This window comes from Camelina sativa, chromosome 8 (genome assembly GCF_030686135.1).
Source record: "Camelina sativa cultivar CO46 ecotype springtype chromosome 8, ASM3068613v1".
Taxonomy (NCBI): Eukaryota; Viridiplantae; Streptophyta; class Magnoliopsida; order Brassicales; family Brassicaceae; genus Camelina; species Camelina sativa.
The window spans coordinates 24,084,364-24,101,125 of NC_141887.1; the positions used below are offsets into that span (position 1 = coordinate 24,084,364).

Genomic DNA, 16,762 nt, shown 5'->3' on the forward strand with positions numbered 1-16,762 from the left:
GGCAGTGTTGATCCTCTAATCGAATTTGGTAATGATGTCCCAACGTTCTCGAATGCGGAGGCTATCGAAAGAGGGATGTCCTTTTATCCGAACATCCAAACCTCGTGGATGTTGACGTTCCGTGTTAGTCCGGAAGCGAGGTCAGACCTAGAAAATTTCTTCTCTCACATCAAAGAACGCCATGCTGAATATCGCAACCGTCTAGCTGCGGCGGAAAAAACACAGAATGATCTGCTATTTAAGCTAAAGCTGCTCGAATCGCATCCAAGATTCTAGATTGGCAATGGACTTGGCAGGGTGGCGACTATGCCTCCGTTTTTAGTTGCGTATTGTAACGAGTGCTATTACTCAGCGAACTAGACCTTGAGTGATCCGAGGTTTTCTTTGAGTGGAGAATTTGTGCCTTCTGACATCAAACCGTTCTATATGAACAAACGTGCTGATAGTGTTGAAGCTGCTGCAGCTCGTGCCTTCATTCGCCAGGTAACACTCTCAAACTTTCTTTGCGTTGTTTCTTGTTAAATGTTAGCATTAACCGAAGATCTTTGCCTGCAGGTTGAAACCACACATCGGGAGCAATGTCATAAACTTTATTATCATCGCCTGAAGGAACGCAAGATCGATGATCGTTTATCTGAACTGGAATCCGAGATCGCCACCTTGAAGGCGAAGAGAAAAAGAACCGTAAGTCGTCTTGACGAGGCCGAGCAGAAGATCAGAGCACTGGAATCCCATCCTGAAGAGTGGGAGAAGACGAGGCTTCAACTGCTATGGTCCATGCCGAAGCGTCTCAAGACAGATACACGAAAGATTGCAGCGGGGCTCGCCCAAGTTCAGGATAACTGATATATTTGTAAACTGGCGATTTGAGCCACTCAGTTATTTGAATTAATAAAATTGTCACGTTTGGACAAGTTGTGTTTGGAAGAAATAAAGTTTTAACTCTATTCGGAACTTTACACGAAACGAGTAATCCTTATTAGGTAATTCTACCCATGTGCAAAGATGTGTTAGCGGGGGGCAAAGTACATGACTTCGGCTTACCTCCTTTGTTCCAGTTTGGAAGTCGAACGGCAAAACAATCAGAAAGAATACTCTGGGTTCGGCTTACATATTCGTCCGAACCGGAACTTGCGAAACAATTCAAAAGAATACTCTGGGTTTGGCTTATCTCTCGTTGGAGAGTTACTGCGTAACAACGCAAGTCGATCATCTGGCCAGGATGTCGATAAATAAGTTCGGCTTCAAACTTGATACACATTCGTGTATATATACGTAGTAGACTTGATACACATTCGTGTATATGTACGTAGTAGATTTGATACACATTCGTGTATATGAACGTGGTAGTAGTTTTTTTTTTTTTTTTTTTTGGGTTTCCAAGGCATAACCGCAGCATTAAACGCGAACGCGGTTTCTCAATGCAACCTGATTGGCACGGATGATTTCGGGACACAACGATTATTTTCTTGTAATCTGATTGGTGCGAGAATCTCGGGACACAACGGTTATCTCCCCCCTTCTCACTATAAATAGGAGGAGAGGGGTACGCTGAGCATCTCACATTCCAATTTCAGAAAACAAATTGCAAAGTATGCCGATAACAACTCGATCTGCATGGTTGAGGCGAGCTTAAGAGTTAAATGTCGTCGGAGTCAGTGGTTTTGACCCCGAAACATCAGATGTACCCCCCCCCCCTTGGAAGGGACGGTTCCGTCCCAATCTCGTGAACTTGCTATACGGAACCCGAAGAGGATTCGCTACAAAAAGAAACCTGTGTGTACCGAGCCCGCTGTCAATGGATAAGCTCGTACATTAAAGCCTTTCGCCGGAAGTACGATCTCATCTTCTAGCTCTGCCGCCTGGAAGGAACCATTACGGTTCTGGACAAGCTTATCGTCGATGGCTTCTTTCTGGCGAACTGGTGTATGGCCCGACTACTTGCCGAACATGCCCGTTGTGAAGAACAGGTCGTTAGGACCATATTGCCCAATCTGTCGGAAGGCGATTACGAACCTCTAGGCGATTCAGAACATTTTCACATCACGGAGATTCCTCTTTACAGGAGTCGCATAGAGAGGCTAAGGCAATACATCCTCTACCTGGAATCCACGAATCATTTTTTCCAGGAAAACAACACCATAGAGGGTCCATGTACATTTCTCGAGAAGATGGCGGCCAAAGGTGTGGAGGTCCCGACAGCTCGACTGGAAGAACTGAGATGAGAGCGCCAAGGCTGGCTGTGGAAGAACCGTTGGAATCCGAGCTCTCGAGCTTTGCGCCTGTGATTTGTTGAGGAGGTTGAGATCACATTGGGGCGGAAGTGTCACTACAGATCGTATCCCTAAGATCAGAAGGCTAGTGAGGCTGTCCGAAGAGAACGGTTTTCCTTTAAGCTTCCAGAAAACTCTTTAAACTTTGCAGTATTGTTCCCCCCCCCTTTTTTTTTTTTGTTTGGCGATGTGCCGAGGTGACAGATTGCTCTTTGTATTTGGCGAAGTGCCAGGCTGGCCTTGTACTCGATAAAAAAAGATTCCCTTTTTTTTTTTTTAAAGAAATTTTATTCTTTTTCCAGCTGCACCCACTAAATCCTAACAAAAAGACTAGGGGATGCCAACGTACCTAAAATAGGGATCAAGCCAATCGTGGTTTATAGTACAAGTGACTTTGGAATGGAGGTCGGTCTTTCGAAACCTTCTTATTATTGTCGTATTGGCGATCTAATAGTAATAACGCTTAAGATGAGCCGCATTCCAAAAGTATTTGACATGTGTGCCTTCCATGGTTAAGAGTTCGTAGACTCTAGGGCGAACTGCTTTGGAGATGAGGTATGGCCCCTCCCATCAAGCGCTGAGTTTACTGGCGTTTCTCACCTTGGTATTCTCGTAAATTTCGCGTAGCACCAGGTCGCCCTCGTTGAAACACCGCTGACGTACAGTTTTATTGTAGTACTTGGCTGCTGCGTTTTAATAATTCTGTATTCGGACCAAAGCTTCATCACGCAGTTCTTTGGAAAAGTCGATGTGATCGATCATCAAGTCGTCATTGATATCGGAATTGTCGACCATCATGGTGCGACGAAGTGTTGGCACACCAGCTTCCGCCGGAGCTAACGCCTCGATACCGTAAGCTAAAGAGAAAGGAGACTGGCCCGTAGCTAGCCTTGGAGTAGTTCGATAAGACCATAGTACACCGTCAAGCTGATCTGGCCAAGTTCCTTTCCTCAGTCCAAGACGCTTCTTCAGCCCATCTATTATGGTTTTGTTTGTGGCTTCGGCTTGACCGTTCCCCTGAGGATATTGAGCAGTCGAAGTGCTCAAACATATTTGCCATTTACTCATGAAACGTCGGGTGATCAGCGAAGTAAATTGTGTTCCATTATCGATTATGATCTCGTACGAGAGCCCATGTTGACAGATGATGTTTTTCCAAACGAAGTTGGTCACGTCGAGGGATTGTACTTTGTGAAACGATTCGGCCTCCACCCATTTAGTAAAATAATCAGTCAAGACTAAAAGGAAGTGTTTTGATCTTGAAGGTGGTAGTGGGCCGACGAGGTCCATTGCCTAGCGCATGAATGGATACGGTGCCGTGACCATATTTAGCAACTCGATCGGGATATGCTTTATCGGTCCATGGCGTTGACAGGCCTCGCACTTCGCCGAGAAAGCTTCGCAATCAGCGACCATCGTTGGCCATTAATGGCCATCTTTTTTAATCTTCAACGCAAATGCACGTCCTCCGGAATGGTTGCCGCCTTCACCCTGGTGAACCTCCATCATTATCCGTTCTGCTTCCTCTCGGTCGACGCAAGTGAGTAGAACTCCAGAAGAACTTCGCCGGAATAGGCTGTCTCACAACATAACATAGTGCGTACACCGGGCTTATATTGCCGTGCCTGCCAGCGATCTGTCGGGACTTTACCATCCGCGATATATAATTTGATCTTGAGTTGCCAATTGTCTGGAGGCTGCGCTGCATCTGACGGACCTTGAGCTGGCTCATCAACTTCCATTGGTTCTGTGTCGCCGCGGATAACGAAAGTCATACCTGCCAGGTCGATGCTAGGCACTTCAATGTATTCGATCGGGAATGTCCGTCACAAGTCGAGATCAGGACAGTTTGCCAGGGCGACGAGAGCATCTGCCGACGCATTTTCGCTCTTGTAACATTGATTAACGAGAATGGGGTAAAATGCTCTAATAAAGTTCAGAGTAGTTAGCGATACGTCCCCATACGCTCGTTTTTAGCATCGTATTCTCCGCTGAATTGGTTGACTACTAGCTGCCAGTTGCAGAATACTTGGGTACTGGTTACTCCAAGTCCTTGTGCTAATCGCAGGCCGACCAGGACGGCTTCGTATTCGGTTTCGTTGTTCGACGCTTTGAAGTTGAGTTTTAGAGCTTGTTCAAGGACTTCGCCGGTGGGAGATCGGAAAAGAAGCCCTACGACGGATCCTTGGTAGGAGGATTAGCCATCAACGAATAACGTCCAAGGGTCCTCCTTTGGAGTGGCCTCCCCAAGTTCAGGGGATAGTTCTGTAATGAAGTCCGCTAGGACCTGCGATTTAAGGCTCGGGCGAGAACGATATTCGATGTCGTATTCGCTCAGCTCGATAGCCCATTTTGTGATTCGTCCGGACTTAAGAAGGCTATAGACAATGATGGAATGCGACTGGAAATAGGGCCGGTATAGACGACAATGGAATGCGACTGGAAATAGGGCTGAAGTTTCCAAGCAGCGACTACCTCGATTTGCTTTGGATTCGCCTCGATACCTCGTTCGGTCACAATGTATCCTAAGAACTCTCCCGAGGTTACACTGACCATGCACTTGGTTGGGTTTAGCTTCATTTGGAATCGATCCAAAATATCAAAACATTCAGCGAGATGCTGGACATGTTGTTCCGCAATCAAAGATTTGACTAGCATGTCATCAATATATAGTTCCATTGTTCATCCTAGCAGATCGGCAAACATCATATTGACCAAGCGTTGGTAAGTCGCCCCTGCGTTTTTTTAGCCCAAACGGCATTACCTTATAGCAATAAGTCCCTCTGTCCATGATGAATGTGGTCTTCTCATGATCTGCAGGATTCATCGCGATCTGATTGTATCCCGAGAAGGAGTCCATAAAAGAGAGCAGCTGATTCCCCGCGGTAGGTTCTTCGAGACGGTTGATGTGCGGTAAGGGAAAGCAATCCTTGGTTGAGGTTGGTGATATCGACGCAGACTCTCCACTTGTCGTTCTTCTTTTTGACGACTACCGGGTTTGCCAGCCAGTCAGGATATTGTACCTCCATTATCTGATCGGCTTTGAGTAGTCATTCGACTTCGTCCTGCACCGCCTTCGCTCGATCTGGTCCTAAAAGTTGGCGCGTCTGTCAAATCGATTTGAACGTGGGATCAATGTTCAGCTTATGGCAAGTGACCGATGAATCGATACCGACCATATCTTTAGTGGACCAGGCAAACGTTGAGGATCTGGTCTTCACGAAGGTAATCAGTTCGACCTTGATCCGATCTTCAAGTTCGGCTCCAATCCCGACCGTTTGCGAAAGATATGTGTCGTCGATGTTGACCTGGATAATTTGACATCTCGTGGATTTTAACAGATCTCGCTCTGGTTTAAGGCGATCGACCAAGGCTAGCTTGAGGTCCGTTGGGATGGCTAGCAGGGGACTAGCAGGGTCCACGGACGGTCTGTTGGGGCAGCTAGCGGGGGGCTAGTGGGGTCCGCGGGATAGGTTGTCACAAGGTGATCCCCGCTCTGTAATTGCTATGCCTCCTCTTTGCGCCTTTGTTTTTTCTCGAGAATGGAGCAGGTCCTAGCCATCTTTTGATTGCCACAAAGCGTGTAAATTCTGGTGGCATTCGGAAATTTAACGCAAAGGTGGAAAGTCAATGGGATTGCTTGCATCGAATAGATCCAAGGTGATCCGAAATTGGCGTTGTAGATCGGCGATGCGTCTATGACCACGAATTTGGTTTTGCTGGTGACTCCGCTGGCACGGACTTGCAACTTCACATCGCAAATCGACATCCTAGCTTTCCCATCGTATCCGGTCAATGTTCTGGACTCCGGCTTGATTTGCTCTGGTGTAATGCCCATCTTTTCCAATGTCTGCTAGAACATGACGTTGACAGTGCTATCGTTATCGACTAGATTTCGTTCTACGTCAAAATCGTCCATTGTGACTTCTACAACCAGGGGATCGTTATGAGGATTATGGATCCATTTAGCGTCCTAGGTCGTGAATGTGATAGGGTCGGCACTGAGTGGTTCTTCCTTGGAGGTCGCCTGAACGCTACAGATTTGGCGCACTCGCTTTTTCAGGGCCTGGACAGAATCCTTGCACTCTTCGGTCTGGCTGATGATCATGGTGATACGACCCCGAGGCACAGAATTCGTGTGTTCTGCTTGCTGTCCTTTCTTGCGCTTTGGCGGTCCTGAGAATCCGTCCGCTGGCGCTGGATTATTCTGTTGCGCGACAGGATGTGGGTGTTGTTGCTTTTTCGGTGCGTTGTTTGGAGGATTGTTGTCCTTCAAACCTCGTCCAGGGTTGGATCGTCCAGATCTTCCTCCGTGACCTTTTCCTCCACGACCGCCGCGGAAGGCTTTAGGCAGCTTGAATTTCGCCGGACAAATAGTTTTCGAATAGATAATTGGACAGGTGTTTGCACTCAGCCGTGGAATGGCCTGGAATCATATGAAAGTCGCAATATAGTTCCACTTGCGCGTCTAGAGTTGCATTGTCTTGTCCTACGTTTTTGGAGATCGCATGAACTACACCGCGCTTAGGATCCCTCGGGTCGTGATGCTTGCGGGGCTCCTGGTAACCATCTCGACTTTTCTCTTTTGTCGAGACTGGATGTGTAGGAAGGGCCTTCGCGATTCGTTTCTCCTCGTCTTCTTCGACGTAGGCGAACCGAGATCCTCGATGAAGCGCGTCATCCAAGTCCTGGGCTTCCTGGATATTAAGGTCCACTTGCAAGGGTGATCCGGGAATAAGTCCCTTTTTGAAGGCAAAGATCGCGACGTCGTCGGTAACCAAGATGTTGGCATACTTCTCCTTGAACCTGGTTAGGTATTGTCGCACAGGCTCGCCCGGCTCCTGGACCGCCTCTCATAACTCGGTGCTGGAAATACCGCGCTCTATGAAGATCCGGTAGTTTTGCAGGAAGGCTGTTGACAATTGAGCGAAACTATTGATCGAGTTCGCCGGGAGCCTTGAGAACCAGGTTAACGCGTTTCCTGTCAAACTCTCGACCAACAGTTGGCAGTAACCTGCGTCCTCCTGTTCTTCTGTGAATCAGGCTTTGGACACGGTAGCCATGAACGAGGTCATGTACTGGACCGGATCTTTCTTCCCTTCATAGGTCGGAAGCTTCAACTTTACGGCCGAAACATCCGTTTCTAGGATTCGTTTGGTGAATGGGGTCTGCTGCGTGGCTTCTAACATCCTATCGATCTTCGGAGCTGAGGTCATGGCGTGGTGGAGGAGTGATCCCATATTCCGAATTTTGGAATGAATTTCTTCTAGTTCAGGATAGGGATCAGCAATCGGATCGCCCTGGGAGGATTGTCCGATGTGGGGCTGCGCCTCCGAAGCTAGCACCGAGGGTACGTACTGGCTGTGAGATCGATAGGCCGAGGGCGGCGGATCGTTTAACAGCTGTCGGCGCAAGGGCCGTGCCTTCACGCATCTTGCTGCGGCACGGTATTTTGCGGAGGCAGAGGGGGTGCTTGGCGTTCTACCGCATCCAACCGTTGATTCGTATAAAAGATCATCTGAAAAAGATCTTTAGACATTGTTCCGAATAAGATTCGGAGGTCGTCCACCGAAACGAGCTGAGGAGGCTGCGCGGTTTGTGCTGCCGAAGTCTGTCTGGCACTGGATCCATCGACGGGTAGTTCTCCGTCAGGCTCCTCGGTCTCATGGGTAGGAGCTTTGAGATTCTCTGACTCGTCTGAGGGTGACGCCAAATCGTCTGCCGGATTCGCCGACGCGTTGAGGTTACGTCGGACATAGACGCGCGAAGTAGGTGTGACTAGGTTGGTGGATGGATCGGTGGTGAAACCTTGCGAACCGGTGGCTCCGGTGATTGGGTCACCTTGCTGAGGAGCAGTCGCGTCAATGACACCGTTATTGGATGTTGGAGACATGGTTTTGCTTGCTTGACGAGTTTGAAAGGAATTTAAGAGAGTATTAGCTTGAGAACTTAGCGTCCCCACAGTCGGCGCCAATTGTAGAAACTGGGTTTCACACGATGAATTTGTTTGAAGAGGGAAACAAATTCAATAAAGTTTTATCTCTAAGAAATCGGATCGAAGTTAACAAGGAAAGGGAATTGAAATCTCTTGAGGAAGAAGTTTGGGTTTTTCTCAAGAAAAATGAAGAATTAGGGTTTTTGTATTGATTATTGGATGATTTACAATGAGGGAGTATCCCCTTTATTTATACTCTGTCACAGATTACAGAATATAGTCACTTTCCTAATGAGTTGGCTCATGATTAGGAAAGTTTCTTGTTTCTTACTAGGTCGGCCGCCGGGCGAACTGGGAGGTCGGTCATTTCCCTGAGCTGGGCTTCTTGATACTATTTAGGCATGTCAATTAGAGTTAAAGCCCGCGGGCTGGCCCGGCCCGGCTCTGAAAACACCGGGCTCGGGCATTAATATATATGTCCAGAAAAAAATCGGGCCTTTCGGGCTCAGCCCGTTTGGGCAATAGGATTTTTTGGGCTTAGTCCGACCGGGTTCGGGCCAGCCCGAAAAGCCTTTTAACAAATATATTTGTACGTTTTTTAAACATTTTTGTTTAATTGCAATATTTGATTAATAATTTATTGTAAATAAAGTTGTAAACTCTAATCCTAGTTTTCATATTTACTTAATTGCCATACTTAATACTTTTAAAAATTTTATCTATGAAGTTTTATATGAATTATATATTAGTTTATTTGGTTAAAATATCAAAACTTTATTTAGTTTTAAACTTTTTCTATTAAATTAAGTTGGTTGTAGTGAATATAGATGAATTATTAAATTTTTGATTGATTTGTTTTATAGTACACCTTCAAACACTACTTTTTAAGTCTTATAAGTTTGAATTTTTGATCGGTAAGATAAGCCCGAAAAAGCCCGAAAAGCCCTATTAGAGCCGGGCTCGGACTTAAAAATATAGGCTCAATCATATGCAGGCTTTACGGATTTCGGGCCGGGCCGGGCCGGACCAGCCCGATTGACACCCCTAATACTATTGGACCTTCATTCGAAAGCCGAATCCATCTCAAAAGATTCGAAGCTCAAAAAATGAAAAGGAAACTCGAAGAGATTGTGTTCTTAAGCGGAGAAGAACATTTTCGTACGCGAGAGCTTAGAAGCAACACCGGTTCCATATAAAACTCATGAAAAAGGTTAGTACCACAATATATCCCTTAGAATAACAAACTTTAAGAATTAAAAAAAAAAAATTAGGTCGATAAATGTTCTTATAACTTTTAAATAAAATTTTAGAGATGAAGGTGTGTGGTCTTCCTCAAGGTAGTTCCTTGATAAGTTGAAAGTCTTTGTTTTATTCATCTGAAGGCATGGATTTAACTTGGATGGCATTCATGATTTGTTGGCGATGTCTACAAAAGTGAAATGGAAAAAAAAAATCATGAGAAAAGAAAAAAACATTGTGGATTATACTGATATAGTACTAATTAAATAGTATACACATTATACGTGATTATAACAAAGAGGCTCTCAAACATAAAAATCAAAAAGGAAAAATACCTTGGTCTTGTGAATGCTTTGGATTGAGTCATTGCTACGGCTTGACATCTCGGAGGAATGCTAGTAATTGAGCTGTTGCTGGAGTCGAGTAAAGTTTGGAATAGGTTTTTACATCTCGGAGGAATGCTAGTAATTGAGCTGTTGCTGGAGTCGACTGTCTAATAGTCGATTAAAGATTAGTAATTATAGAAAAGGTAGTGTCTAGGTTTATTGTTTAGGTGATATGAGAATATCTTGGAGAGAAAGTAGGAAATCAAAGATACGAATCACGAAAATGGTTATTCCAATTTAATTTTAGGCTGTTTTAATCGTTAATTACGTGATATCATTAACGATTTACGAAGCATTATTTTTTGGTATGTATTTACGCTATTTTTAGCTAACTTTACGGTATTTTTCTCCATGATTTGTTTGGTATATTTTGTAGGATTTAGGCTGATTCAAATAGAATCCACTAAACAATTAAAGGGCCAAGAAACAATCCAAATCCAGTAAAGAATTAATTGTGATGCCCGTTTCAAGGATCCGACTCAATGGTTAAGTTTGAGGGAAAACACGCAGACCCTCAATTGGATCTGCAATTTCTATTTTTGTTTAGACAAAATTATCCTGGTGAATTTCAAATAACGCTGTCTATAAAACTTAATTAAGTGGCAATTTTAGTAAATAGGCTAGACATTTTGGACAGTTTTTCAAATGTACTTTTCTTTTAATTATAAGAAGATTTGCTACAACCTGCAAAAATGATTGGTTAATGAGAACTTAACTTATGCAAAGGAGAGTTTATTAGAAAATCCGAACAAAAAAGAAATACTTAAAGGAACGAGTTTTTGATGTTATACCACAAAACACTATAAATTACAGCAATCAACTTGAAGAATTTCTCTGGCTTTATACATGAAAGCTAAGACTCTAATTGGTTACAATGTCACCCATTTACTCCACTCTGCAAAAACTTCTTCGCAAAAAAAACAAAGCTTATCAAAAATAGAGAAACAAATTGTTCATCAATCAATTAAATGGTTCTAAAAGTTTGCTGTCAGGCTATTTGGCAAATAGTTAGTAGACAGAAACTCAAAGCACACATAATATAGGGATATCAAACTTTCATCATCGAAGAGGCCATTTTTAAGATCACACAAAAAATACTCATTGCAAAGTATCAAGGAAAGAGAAAGGAGTCAAATACCTAGAATCGTCATAAGGTGTGCTCTTGTGACGGTTCTTCTGTTAAATGCTCTTTCCAATTTTTAATATTGATATTTAATTCTCTTATTGCCTAAATTTATAGCACAATTCTTGGGTTTACCTCTAGGGGTGAACCTCTCTTATTCACCCCCTCTTAATTAAGGAAACAAATTATTAATTAAAGAAACAAAATATGTATTTTATTCAATTTTAAAGTTATTAATTCTAAACATTATATTATAGTTTTTAATTATAACATCTAAATCTAAATTACCTTTTTATAAACCCAAAACGACATATAATTTTATTTAATTGTGTAATCTAGACCCTAACAACTTTTGTTTAAACCCAAACCGACATTTTTTTTTAATTGTAAAATCTAAACCCTAACCACTCTTTTATAAACCCAAACCGACGTATAAATTTGTTTGAATGTAAAATCTAAACTCTAACCACTCTTTTGTAAACCCAAACCGACATATAATTTTGTTTAATTATAAAATCTAAACCCTAACCACTATTTTGTAAACCCAAACTGACATATAATTTTGTTTAATTGTAAAATCTAAACCCTAATCACTCTTTTGTAAACTCAAACCGACATATAATTTTGTTTAATTGTAAAATCTACACTCTAACCATTTTTTTATAAACTCAAACCGACATAATTTTCTTATTAAAAAATCTACTGAATTTGTTTCCTATTATGTTTTGTCTTTTCATTTTATTTTTGATATATTTTATTAATATGATATGACATGGCATTTTGTTGTATTTTGATTGGTTGGTTAAAAGGGGTGAATAAAAGAGGTTCACCCTAGGAATTTTTCAAATTTATATGGGCAACAACTAAGAATCACTTAAACCAAAAATTAAAGAAAGCAAGATGACTTTTGACTATAAAAAGTGCAAAAAACATAAACCTCGTAGCATAACACATTTCCGATAGTCTTCACATCAACTATATGTGTAAATTCAGTGAAGACTTTTGTTACAGAACAGAACAGTGATACTCTCCTATAATGATAGCAACACAGATTTGTTTTAGGGTCATCTCAAGGATAAAAAATCACAACGAATCATATAAGTAGGTAAAGCAAGAGAAAGAAGGAACCTTCAGTGTACTTGTAACTGGATTTTTACCAAATTTCCTGATGGAAGGCACATTCGTTCTGCAAATTCAAAAATTCAATTCCCAAAATCAGTAAGTAGTAAAGAAAAAGTACGCTTTAATGCTTAAGTAAAAATTTCAGTAGAAGTAGATAAATATACTACTTAAGTTATCTCGAAAACACAAACGTAAGCCTGAATCAGAGGAATCGATTAATATGAGGGACTGAAGCCAAAATTGCAAACGAAATCATATTGAGCGGTTATTATCAAAAACAGTTAGTACTTACTTGGATTCCTTGGATTTCTTTGATCACAGCCTAGCCCCTTTCCTTTTAGTTGGTCTATGTAGATCCAGACTTTTGATCAAAGATGAATAAGGGGTGAACTTTTCTTTGGCAGAGGCATCTGCATTTTCCAACTGAATAAAAATTATAATTAATACAAATTGAAGAGAAAATTTATGAACAAAAGTTAAAAGATTTACCTGGCTGATAATTGTAAGTCTGGAGAAAATTAAAAACAATGGAGAGGAGTTAAATACAGAGAAAAATCAAGAGAATTGAAATTGGATTTAAATAGAAGATGGATCGGTTGTAAACCACTATCAACGTGGAGGTGTTAGTGGAGTAAAATTAGGGATTAATTTTTTTACAGGTTTTTTTTTTAACAAAAAAATGTTATGGCACGAAGAAATGTTTTACGAAATTGCATGTATACATAGTTTTTAAACATTTTTTTTTAACACATGACTGAATTTACAATTTTTTTAAATTCTTAAACCCTTTATCCTATAAAGCAAGTCACAAATCCAATAAAATTAAGCCACATCAGATTTTTTAATTAATAAAAAATCTAAAAACAAATATACACAAAATCGTGCAACCAAGGAAGAGAAAGAAAATTACCGAAATCCCTAAAAATGTGCACTCCACTCCACAACAAATACGTTCAAGAATCAAGATAAAACTGTAGTGTTGTAAACCATTGAAGATGGATCTCCACAACCGGCCCATACATGTCCAAGTCCACAAGGCTCATCGTCCTACCTCCTCTTATTCCTTGTCGGTTTATGATTCTTATTGTACTTAGGGTTTGTGTACTCCTATAAATATGTACTATTATCGATTGAATGAATAAGACACAAGAGAATACAATCTCTAGTTTTACAACACGTTATCAGCACGAATTTGTTCTAAACTCAACTGAGAAAATTTCCTAACCCTAAACCACCACACATCAAGCCCTTGTTCGTTCAAGCTCGCAAACCAGATCAAGTTCATGTTCGTTCAAGCTCGGTGGTCATTCAAGCTCGTGATCAGTTTGTTGTGTTTTCCGAGGTCTTTAGCTCCCGGATCAATCCATTCAACCCCAATCAGTGTTTAAGGTAAATAAATCAAACTCATCTGACATATATATCGAATCTGATCCCTAATTGTATTAGAACCCTAAAATCTACATATCCACAATCAACAAATCAAAACCCCTAAAGCCTTAAACCCTAAATATCCTAAACCCTAAACCTTGTTTTTGAAACCCTAAATTGTATGAGGTTTAGAATTGCTTAGGATGGATTAATTATTATTTGATTGTTCTATGTTCTGCATGAAACCTTAAAATTAAAATCTTAAAATCGAAACCCTAGGGAAAACATAATCCTATTCAAAAAAGGAAAACTTAAAAGAGAAAACTCTAAAACCCTAAATCTTTTGCATATTTCCTTATTCATACTAGATCAATTTGTCTAGGATTGTTTCATGCATAAACTAACCACGTGATCAAGTAAGAAATCCCTTGCTAGGACTAGCATGGTTCGGTCTTAAAAACCGCATGGCCTAGACGAAATCAATTGCATGGTTCAGTCTTAAATACCGCATGGCATAATCTAAATCGATTGTATGATTTTCTTATAGATGTAAAAGATCAACAATCTCCAATATGCTGCACTTAATTTCTTTGGTGACAATTATTTACAATGGGCTTTGGATACTAAGATTACCCTGAAATCAAAGGACCTATGTGAATGTATCGAGGATGACAACGATACCACTGAAAAAGAAAAATATAAGGCGATTCTCCTCATACGCCATCACCTTGCACCGAGTCTCAAAAATCAGTACCTTACCATTGAGAATCTTCTTGACCTTTGGGTAGAGTTGAGAAACAGATATGGTCACCAAAATACGGTACTTTTACCGAAAGCCCAATTCGATTGGAAGAACCTCAGAATCCAGGATTTTAAATCCGTGGATGAGTATAACTCAGAGCTGTTTAAGATAGTTTCAATCATGAAACTATGTGGTAAGGAGGTTACTAAGGAAGACTTGCTAGAGAAAACATTCTCAACCTTTCACACAAATAACATACTGCTTCAGCAACAGTATCGTGAAAAGGGCTTTAAGACATATGCAAGTCTAATCTCTTATTTGCTACTTGCTGAGCAGAACAATGAGTTATTACTAATGAATAGTGCAATGAGACCTCCTGGTTCTACCCCATTACCAGAAGCCCACAAAGCTGATATGACCAAGAAAGAGCCTAAAGAGACTAAATAGTCTAACTACGTCCATAGGGACAAGTATCACGGTCGTGGTCGTGGTAGAGGACGTGGCAATTACCAAGGAAACCATTATGATGGTTATGTCTGTGGGAACCGATCCGACTTTGGTCGTGGTCGATGTAGAGGCCGCGGAATTTTCAAACCGCAACACAAAACAAAATCGGTTTCCCACCGATGTGGTATGGGGAACCATTGGGCTAAGACGTGCAGGACACCTAAGCACCTTAGTGATCTCTATCAAGAGAGTTTGAAAAAGAATCCAGAAGCTAACCTGGTTCATCTCGATGGTGAAAGAGATTTTGACCATGAGAAAGATGATCAATTGGATTATGAGACTAATGATTGCTTAAGAGAGGATAATTAAATTTAGACACTTATTGTTTTATTTATTTCCATGTCTTATACTTTTGGATTTTATTGAATTATGATTTTGGTTTAAATTCAATTATTTTATTACCTTCAATATACATTTGTTTGTTTTATTCTTTTATGTCTAAACATAATTCTTGTCCATATTAAGAAATAATTGAGGACAAGAACATACTTGTGGTGGATAGTGGATCAAGCCATACGATTTTGAAGGACAAGAGATATTTTTTGAATCTCACTTTGAAAAATGCCGATATTAGCACAATAGTGGGTATAGCAAGCCCATATTCTTTTACCTAAGGGCACGAATCTTGAAATATTTGATGCCTTTATATTCACCCAACTCAAAAAGGAGCTTATTGAGTTTCAAAGATATTCGTTTGAATGGTTTCCATATTGAAACTAAGGGTGAAGGGAACCAAGAATTCCTACATATTACTGAGATCACCCAAGACTTTAAGAAAGTTCTAGAGACTATACCCGCATTATCCACTGGCCTTTACTATGCCAAAATTAATATGATAGAAGCTAATATGGCAATGAACAAGATGTTCAATGAACAATTCATTTTATGGCATGACCGGTTTGGCCACCATGGTTATAACATGATGCGTAAGCTAATCTTAAATTAAAGAGGGCACACTCTAAAAGAGAGACGAGTTATCCCTAAGAATCTCACGTGTGTAGCATGTGCACAAGGGAAACTCATTGTAAGGCTATCACCAGTCAAAGTAACTAAAGAGATTTTAAATTTTCTGGAAAGAATACAAGGAGATATAAGTGGACCAATACACCCACCATGTGGGACGTTTAGATATTTTATGGTCCTCATTGATGCATCGACCAGATGGTCGCATATTTGCTTATTATCCACTAGAAACCTAGCGTTTGCTAGATTGCTGGCCCAGATCATACGTCTGCGAGCCTACTTTCCAGATTTTCCACTTAATATTATACGTCTCGATAATGCTGGTGAATTTATATCCCAAGCGTGTAATGATTATTGTATGTCCATGGGGATAAGTGTGGAACATCCCGTGGCACATGTACATACACATAATGGATTAGCTGAATCCTTCATTAAACGAATTCAATTGATTGCTCGACCATTACTCATGAGGTCGAAGCTTCCTGTGTCGGCTTGGGGACACGCAGTATTACATGCAGCAGAGCTTATACGCATCAGGCCATCTAGTGAGCATAAATATTCACCATCCCAATTAGTCACGGGTCATGAGCAAGACATATCCCATCTAAAGACATTTGGGTGTGCTGTTTATGTACCCATTGCACCACCATAGAGAACTAAGATGGGACCTCAAAAGAGGATAGGAATATGTTGGATATGATTCTCTCACCATTATTAAGTATCTAGAGCCGACCACGGGTGATCTATTTAAGGCTAGATACGCGGATTGTCAGTTTGCTGAATCCGAATTTCCTACATTAGATGGAGAGACAAACAAGCTGGTAAAAGAAATATCATGGAATCAAACATCCTTAAAATGGCAAGATCCTCGGACTCTGGAATGTTAAGCAGAGGTCCAAAAGATTATACATTTACAAAAGCTAGCTAATCAATTGTCAGATTTCTTTGTTGACCCAAAGAGAGTTACAAAATCGTACATACCAGCTTGTAATGCACCATTACGTATTGATGTCCAAAAGGGACACAATCAAGTTGCTACAGAGTCTAAGCCACGTTTGAAATGTGGTAGACCAATAGATTCCAAAGATAAGAACCCTCGGAAAT

The 16,762-nt window shown here is 41.1% G+C and overlaps 1 pseudogene; it reads left to right on the plus strand.

Annotated features, from left to right (window-relative positions):
- Positions 1 to 13,993: 13,993 nt before the first annotated feature.
- LOC147940397 (uncharacterized) lies at positions 13,994 to 15,004 on the plus strand (annotated as a pseudogene).
- The last annotated feature ends 1,758 nt before the right edge of the window (positions 15,005 to 16,762 follow it).